Source organism: Labeo rohita, chromosome 2 (assembly GCF_022985175.1).
Source record: "Labeo rohita strain BAU-BD-2019 chromosome 2, IGBB_LRoh.1.0, whole genome shotgun sequence".
In the NCBI taxonomy this organism is placed as follows: Eukaryota; Metazoa; Chordata; class Actinopteri; order Cypriniformes; family Cyprinidae; genus Labeo; species Labeo rohita.
Window position 1 is genome coordinate 13,024,901 of NC_066870.1, and position 8,413 is coordinate 13,033,313.

The window sequence follows — 8,413 nt, forward strand, 5'->3', positions numbered from 1 at the left end:
ACATGGAATTTGTACCTAGTTGGTGGGTTATTATATTCAACAGAGTGAGTGTACCAATTAACCTTGCTCTCATCTTTTTCTCCATTCAGCCTCAGGATTAAATCTCATGCGAAAATGATTCTTTCTGAGTGACTTAATAAATTAATAAATAAATTTGGTCACATAATATTTACAGTTTTTGAAAGTGAATAATATCTCCACTTTTTTATTGGAATGCTATTTTTGTAAGTCAATTCATCAGCCTTTGAACCTCATGTGACTCATAAGTTCAGTCGCAAGTTCACATTGTCCCTTTTAACCCCACACACCCCTTACCCCGAATTCATAGTGAATATGACATTAAATAAAAAAAAGTTGCACAAGATCTTTAAGCCACTGAAACTTTACTTAACAAAATGCCTTAATGATCACTCATTCAGCTGACCACCATCAAGATTTAGAAAAAGAAATTTCACAATGTGTTCCATAAAATGTGTTTTAACCATATCTAGGACCTCTCCCTCCCTAGTCTTTGATACATATACACAAGGGTAATCCACATCAGGTAGGCAGGATACACACACAGATAACGTTAAGACCGGACCACATGCACTGAAACAGACTGGAGTTTAAGGAGGGAAGGAGGAGACTGACAGAGCCAGAGGGACAGAGAGACGAGGGGCAGCCGGAGAAGTGAAGTCCCGAAGTGACGGATGGTCGCTGACTGACCATGGCAGAGCCAGAAGGATGAGGGTGCCCGGTAGAGTTGGTGAACTGACGGGCCACGGTGGAGATGAGGGAGCTAGTAGCCACGGTGGAGCCACTGGGTCTGAGCCGAGTCCGAGACTTAGAGGCTGGTGGCGGAGACAAGGGATCCTCCTGCCACGATGCTAAAGGACACTGGCAAACCTGCGGTGATCCCAGCGCACAAATGGTGAGCAGAGGGGCTGACAGAAAGCAGCAGCAGAGGGGCAGGAGATGGCAAGCCTGAGGAAGCGGTGACGACAGGAGGAGACAGGAGAGGGAGGGTGGGTGGTATCTTCAGCTCTGTTGCTCCTTCTGGCTCGTGGGCTTTGGCACCATCCGTGGTGGGCTCTAGCTGACGCTCCGCACAGTGGGGTGATGATAAGCTAAGCTCTGGCTCTGAAGTGTGGGAATGGTGTCATCGTCCTCGATGTCCATGGTGAACAGAGATCCACAGGACACCAGGATCCACTCCACAAAGGTGGCAAAACCTCCCAAGGACCATCTCCAGTTTAAGCTCGCGTGATAGAACGAGCAAAGGCAGTCATCCAGGTAGCAGGTACAGTAGGATATTTCCACGTACAGTCTTGTATAGTCCTCGAGAGCAGAAGGAGGACAGCAGGGGAATCCATAAAACAGGAAGGAAAACCTGACAATACACGAAAAACAAATCAAGGGGGAACACGCTTCTAACTGTGTTGGTCCGGTCTTCTGTCACAGTGTAGGAGAAACACACAAATACAAAAAAAGATAATGGGAAACAGTCTTTAATACACTGACCAAAATTATAAATGCAACACTTTTGTTTTTGCCCCCATATTTCATGAGCTGAACTCAAAGAGCCTTTTCTATGTACACAAAAGGCTTATTTCTCTCAAATATTGTTCACAAATCTGTCTAAATCTGTGTTAGTGAGCACTTCTCCTTTGCCAAGATTATCCATCCACCTCACAAGGGTGGCATATCAAGATACTGATTAGACAGCATGATTATTGCACAGGTGTGCCTTAGGCTGGCCACAATAAAAGGCCACTCTAAAATGTGCAGTTTTATTACACAACACAATGCCACAGATGTCGCAAGTTTTGAGGGAGCATGCAGTTGGCATGCTGACTGCAGGAATGTCCACCAGAGCTGTTGCCTGGGAAATGAATGTTAATTTCTCTACCATAAGCAGTCTCCAAAGGCATTTCAGAGAATTTGGCAGTACATGCAACCGGCCTCACAACCGCAGACCACGTGTAACCACACCAGCCCAGGACCTCCACATCCAGCATCTCCAAGATCATCTGAGACTAGCCACCCGGACAGCTGCTGCAATAATTGGTTTGAATAACCAAAGAATTTCTGCACAAACTGTCAGAAACCGTCACAGGGAAGCTCATCTGCATGCTCGTCGTCCTCATCGTCGTCTCGATCTGACTGCAGTTCATCGTCGTAACCGACTTGAGTGGGCAAATGCTCACATTCGATGTCCTCTGGCATTTTGGAGAGGTGTTCTCTTCATGGATGAATCCCAGTTTTCACTGTACAGGGCAGATGACAGACAGCGTGTATGGTGTCGTGTGGGTGAGCGGTTTGCTGATATCAACGTTGTGGATTGAGTGGCCCATGGTGGCGGTGGGGTTATGGTATGGGCAGGCGTATGTTATGGACAACGGACACAAGTGCATTTTAAGTGAACATTATAACCAACATTATAAATGAATCTCAGAGAACATTATAAAATAGCAAAAAAACCTTTGAAGTAGATGCTCATGTGCTTGTTACCATGCAGCAAAGTTATGTCAGTACCTTCCTTTATGTATTACCCTGAGAATCATGACCATGTTGGGAGAAATTCTGAATATCATAGAATAACTTGGAAAATGTGCAATAACTATAATAGTGATATTAAATTGCATTTAATAGTACATTATTGCCTCAGGTTTATGATTTATTATTTCTGGTGTTGGAAGCAATAACAGTAAAGCATCTGGACCAACAATGCTAGATTGTAGATTCATGTCCAAGTGGACTATTGATGAGTAGGCAATGGTGTTCATTGCAGATAGCAATTCTATAGATTAAAAAAATGCAACCCACACAGTAGAAAACATCACAGTAGACAGATTTCTGTGATCTTTGCCTAAAAAACTGTGTTGTCAGCATGTGGGTGGTGAGAGCCCCAGTGGTGTTATGTCCACAGTGTGCTTCTGAAATAAACAGACGGACATCAACTGTCGACTCTTAATTTAATCTGACAAAATAAAACTTTACAATGTTCTCCTTTGCAGATGCAATACAGAATGGGAAGAGAGCCACAAAAAAAAAAAAAAAAAAAAAAAAAAAAAAAAAAAAAAAAAAAACCACACACACACACTAAAAACAAAAACAAAAACAAAAAAAAAAAAAACGCAAAACATACCTGACATGATACAACAACTCTACATATGAAACTTATATAATAATTTTCACAGCTTTACAAGAGCACAGTGGGTAAAAATATCTAAGTTGGAGCTGGAAAAATTAATACATGGGAATTTAGAATAACATAGAATTTTGTCACAGAACTCTACTGGCTCGAAATTTTTTGTTATTATATAGTCACCCTTACGTGGTTACAAACTCATTTTCTTAAGCAGTTTTCTTGTTGCCTTCTTAAAAACTCTCTTTAAATTCAAAACAGACACATGAAAAAAGTTGACTCTGTTAGTTTTTTAATCTCTACTTACTGACAAAAAAACTGAAGCCGTAATAAGTGGTTGTGAACTGGCTGAAGGAACTAAAATCTAAAATGTTTTGTTCGCCTGACTCTGTGTTTTTGAATGAACGTTTGGTCAAATTACAAACAATATCTGACTGAGTGAAAGAATCATGGCCTAGATAGCACACGTACATCTGTAAGACGTCTGTTAAAGAGCGCTTAATCTGGAAAGCATCGGTTGAGTGCAAACATCTAATAGACATCTGTAAGAAGTCAGTTTTACATAAATTCTAAATCATAAATATCTTAAAGAAATTTTCTAAATGTCTATTTGAGACCTGATAGGAAACGTCCTATGGACATATTGCAGATGAGCAAATACTCAAAAAAAAAAAAGTTAGCTACGGCTAACGGGTCAAAAATAGCATCTCACCTTTTCATATGCCATTGTCTTCATGATGTATGTGTGCTATCCCAGTGGCTGGTCCCAGTATAGGTAATAAACCCCGCCCTCTCCATGTAATCTAATGGGACATAAGGCAAACTAAATTAAATTTCCCTTCAAATTAGTGTTTTCCAAAGATGATTTCATTTTATGTAGTTTTTGTCACGCTGATGTAAGTTCAAGTGTTGGTTTTTTAAAATAAGTTTGATTTTAGTTAGTTATGTTAGTTACGAGTCGTCTCAGGGAGTGATTCGTTCAGTCGTGCATGCGCAACATCCTATTAGGTTCTGTACTGGAATTAGTTGACCTGTTTCGAGTCTTCTGATTTTTCGAGCCGTTCGTTCATCTTATAGGGCTGTCACGTGATGAACATGACTCAAACCTGAAAACTTGTTTATCGCTTTTTGGATCCCAGTTCAGCTCTTTCACATATTACTGAAAATCCCTTTGAAGATTTGTGCTTTTAAAGGGGTCATCGGATGCCCATTTTCCACAAGTTGATATGATTCTTTAGGGTCTTAATGAAAAGTCTCTAATATACTTTGATTAAAAATTCTCAATAGTTTTGTAAAACAACACCCTTTTTACCTTGCCAAAATCAGCTCTGCAAAAATCATCTCATTCTAAGGGGTTGTTTCTTTAAATGCAAATTTAGCCGCTAAACTTCCTAACTACCACGTTATAACGAAAGGCGATCGCAAAGATTCATAAAAAAAATGCTTATACTCACTTCTGCTGTAAGTGAAGCTGGACCATGAATGATTCGCGCGAACATAGACGGATATATGAAGATCGGGAGGCGCATTCCATTCACAAACAAACGTAATCTACTGCATCTTCAGCGGCTCAGATGTCGGGAGTAAATGACGACCACTATGTTCATTATTACATCCAGCAACACAACACCTCAATCGCTCAATCTGAGATATTCTTGTCTAACTTACATCCCTGCTCTGGCATCAAAACATGGAAAGTTACTGGACTGTGACAGCTGGTTTAAGGTAAGAGCTCATGTCAATCAACTGTTGTGGGAGTGGCCTCTGTCGGTGTGACGGCACAACGACAGGCATCTGAGAACGGCTCGATTTGAAAAAGAGGATATTATATTTACAGATTAATTAAAAACCACTGCATGGATTTTCATCATTATAGTGTAGATTTGTACATACACTGCCAACACACATTAATGTTCAAACAACACAAAAAAGTGAACTTAGCATCCGATGACCCCTTTAATATCAGAAACCATCACAGGAATTGTAATGGTTTCCACTACAAATACCATTACAGACATTACAAACGTAAAATTATTACCCATTAAAACGATTAAAAATGGTTACCTGTAGTGTGTTTTGGAACATATTCTATTAGGATTTAGTGGTTTTAACAAGCCACCGGTAAGCCCCTCCCCTCTAACACAGTTGAACCAATGGCAGTTGATTATCAGTTGCAGGGGACCAGAACTCGGACATCTTTAAGTTTCAGCGCCTAGAGAAACATTGGAAAGTCTGAAACTTTCATTGATTTGATGGTGTTTATGCTACAAAAATAGAAAAACGATGTGCCTGAGGTATTTGTAACACTGATTCCTGGTATCCTGAGATGATGGGCAATGGAATTTATTTTATTCCATTTCCTAAACCCAAACAAAACAGAGCAAAATGTCCCTAAGCATTCAGCCTCAATCCCAATGAAGACAACAACGTTCAGTTAGTTGTCAGACTCCCTCAAAGTTACAGTTTTCATCTGCTCAAGTGAAACGTTAATGTTATCTTGTGCCTCAGCAAGGTATCTCTGGCTAACATTAAAGTTAGTGACTCTATGTTAACGTACAAACCTACTGTAAATAGCTAACTGTTCTCATGTACAGTGAAGGTCAAAAACACAAACGAAAGTTTACATTTCAGTGCCTCTCCATATTAAACTAGTAAAAATGTTAATTAATTTAATCTTACACTGCGGTGCATGAACAGTATTGACCCGAGATGTTGTCACTGTGACTGTAACAACAGTAACATGAGGTTTCTCCCGCTTGCATTGTGATCTCATTTTCATTATAAAATCTTTTATATATCCCTGATAGCACACATACTTCACGGAGACGTCTATTTGATGTCTGTATTTACATCTGGAAGACATAGTTTTTAGAGTGTTTGCTCATCTGCAATACGTCTATAGGACGTTTCCTATCAGATGTCAAATAGACGTCTATTAGATGTCTTTAAGATGTTTATTATTTAGAATGTATGTGAAACTGACATCTTACAGATGTCTGTCAGATGTTTGTACACAGCAGATGCTTTCCAGATCAAGTGACCTTTAACAGACATCTTGCAGACATATGTGTCCCTGATAGCACACATACATTACAGAGACGCCTATTTGATGTCTGCATTTACAACTGCAATACGTCTATAGGACATTTCCAATCAGATGTCAAATAGACATTTCTTAGATGTGTCTAAGATTTTTCTGATTTAGAATGTAAAGACGTCTTCACAGAGACATCTATTTGATGTTTGAGTTTACATCCGGAAGACAGTTTTTTTTTATTTGCTCATCTGTAATACATCTACAGGACATTTCCGATCAGATGTCAAATAGACGTCTATTCGATTTCTTTAAGATGTTTATAATTTAGAATGTATGTAAAACGATGGTACCTAAGGGGGGTGGGGCTTACTGATAGGTCAATTACCAGTTGTCATGGAGTCTCCAGCCACACCAGATCCTTCATCCCCACCCACTTGTTCACAGTCACCAAAATTCTGATTCTCCATATCTGTCTGCACTAATCAACTCCTGTATATAACCACCTTCCCGTCACCAAACCAGTGTCTGGTCTTGCTGTTCCAATGTGCTTCAACTTACCTGACCTGAACTACTTACCTCCTGCATGATTCCCTCCTCTTCAGTCATCTGCTCAGCATTCCAGCTACTCCACAAACCTGCCAAAATCAAAGACAGTGTTACTGCTCAGCCAAGTCACAAGCTCAAGTTATTGAACTATTACCTCTTACCTGTGGTCATTGCTTTCTCCTATCAAGCCTCTCAATAAAGCTCTATTTTGTGGATACTTCCCTATATTGTCTCCTTTTGTATGCTGACACCAGGAGAGACCCACGTGGGCAATTAAAGGTTCCTTTAAAACCAATACAATTCCCATTATAACAACTAAAACCATTACAAATTCTGTGATGTTTTCTATTGTTTTTTTAGCAGGGTAGTAGAAATGAAACTACAGCGTTTTTTGATCAGCATTTCATTTCAACACTATAGATAACATATTCTAATAGATTTGGTTGACCAACATCACTTGATCTATAATCTGAACCATGATATCTATTTTGCTGTTCTGCTTTACATCAGACAGTGTATATAAAGAATTTTACAATAGCCTAATTTTATACTAATAAATGACAATCTCAAAGTTTCTGAATGCTCTGATGGGAGTCACAATATCATGCAATTATATATGTTCATTAATTTAGATCCTTGGCTGGAAAAAAATATGGTTAGCACAGAATCCTATAACATGTTCACAAGGGACTGGATCTCAAAACCCAAGCTGTTTCTTTTGTTTCAGAAGCAAGTGTCTCATTGATCTACAGAGGGAACATATCTTGTCCTTGAAACATCCTGTCATCTGGCAGTGTTTGATGTTTCCTTTTTTCCCCTTTGTTTCATCTCAAGATCTTTTGTAAGTATATTTAACATTTAGCAGTTTTCCTGCTCTAGGCGAAGTCTAACTTTTTGACCTTGTCAATCAAACTTCAATCATGAGAGCAACTTCGTGCTGACGAAATATATTACAACCAAACATAACTACATTGATATTCACTAGAGAAATTTCAATGATTTTTAAATATCTAAATATTTTATGTTGTTTCCAGGACTGAATGTCACAACTTTAATATCTAAAGTGCAATTTACCCTGTTTACTGTTATGATGCAAGAGCAGATATTAAGGCAAACAGCAAAAGTAATATTGTAAAACATTACAATTTAAAATGACTTTTTTCTATTTAAATGTAATTTCTTAGATGGCAAAGCTGAATTTTTAGCAGCCATTACCCCAGTCTTTAGTGTCACTTCAGAAAGCATTCTAAAATGCTAATATCTGCTGCTTAAGAAACATTTCTTACTATTAATGTTGTAAAATAAAGTTGTGCTGCTTTATATTTTTGTCAAAATGTAGATTTTTTTCACAGTAGGGTTCTCTGATTATCAGTAATATTTATAAAAGCTTTAACAAATATAATTTTTACCATATGCAGTATTATTTAACAGTAATGATGGAATAATGTGGTATCTATGAGAAAAATGCTAGTTATTTTGAGTATTTGTCTGCCCCCCAGTGGCCACGTTCTTGTGCTCATACTGTTCCTATTTGAATCTCTTAAGATTCTGTATGCAAAAATAAAAGTTGCCCTAAATGCATAAAAAGACAACCAGATCCTTTCACTGTGGCATATGAGATGTTCAAGCTCCCATCTGGAGGCTTCTGCTCAAAACCACGTATTCTTGAACAAAAAATCATGTCACCCAACAGAAGAAAC